We start from the raw sequence: 1188 nt of genomic DNA on the forward strand, positions 1-1188 counted from the left end.
TTCTTCCTCTCCCACTCCCCCTGCTTGTGTTCCCTCTCTCGGTGGCTGTCTCTATCTCTGTCAAATAAATAAATAAAATCTTTAAATAAATAAATAAATAAATAAATAAATAAAATCTTAAAAAAAAGATGGAAGGAAGGAAAGAAAAAGAAAGAAATAAAAGAGAAGAGAAGAAAAGAAAGAGATTCAGCTGATTTTAAAAGGTATCTTCGGGATGCCTGGGTGGCTCAGTTGGTAAGCATCTGCCTTCGGGTCAGGTCATGATCCCAGGGTCCTGGGATCAAATCCCACATCAGGCTCTAGGCTCAGTGGGGAGCCTGCTTCTCCCTCTGCCTGCCGCTCCCCCTGCTTGTGCTCTTTCTCTCTCTCTCTGATAAATAAATAAAGAAAATCTTAAAAAAAAAAAAGGTATCTTCTCTGACCACAATGAGATGAAGTTGGAAATCAGTAAAGGAGGGGGAGCCTGGCTGGCTCAGTCAGTTAAGCATCTGACTCTTGATTTCAGCCCAGGTCATGATTTCAGGGTTGTGAGATTGAGCCCTACATCGGGCTTCACACTGGGCATGAAGCCTGCTTAAGATTTTCCCTCTCTCCCTCTCCCTCTGCCCTCCCTCCCCCTCTCTTAAAAAGAAAAAAGTCAGGGAAAACTGGAACATATATAATGCTACAATAATCAAAACAACATGGTACTGGCATAAAGACAGACATATAGAAGAATGAGATAGAACAGAAACTCCAAACCTTCACATTCATGATCAGATGATTTGCAACAAGATTTCCAAGACCATTCAAAGGGGAAAGGATAGTCTTTTTTTTAAATGGTACTGGGAAAACTGAATATACACATACAAAAGAATGAAGTTGAACTCTTACCTAACATTATAAATAAAAATTAACATAAAATGGATCAGACCTACAGGTAAGACCTAAAGCTATAAAACTTTGAAGAAAACATAGGGCACAGCTTCATGACATTGGATTTGGCAATGACTTCTTGGGCGTGACACCAAATACATAGGCAAAAAAAGAAATAGAGGGGCTCCTGGCTGGCTCAGTTGGTAGAGCACGTGACTCTTTATCTCCAGGTCATGAGTTCAAGCCCCACATTGTATGTAGAGCCTACTTTAAAAAGAGAGAGAGAGGGAGGGAGGGAAGGAAGGAAGGAAGGAAGGAAGGAAGGAAGGAAGG

Source organism: Ailuropoda melanoleuca, chromosome 2 (assembly GCF_002007445.2).
Source record: "Ailuropoda melanoleuca isolate Jingjing chromosome 2, ASM200744v2, whole genome shotgun sequence".
NCBI classification, from domain to species: Eukaryota; Metazoa; Chordata; class Mammalia; order Carnivora; family Ursidae; genus Ailuropoda; species Ailuropoda melanoleuca.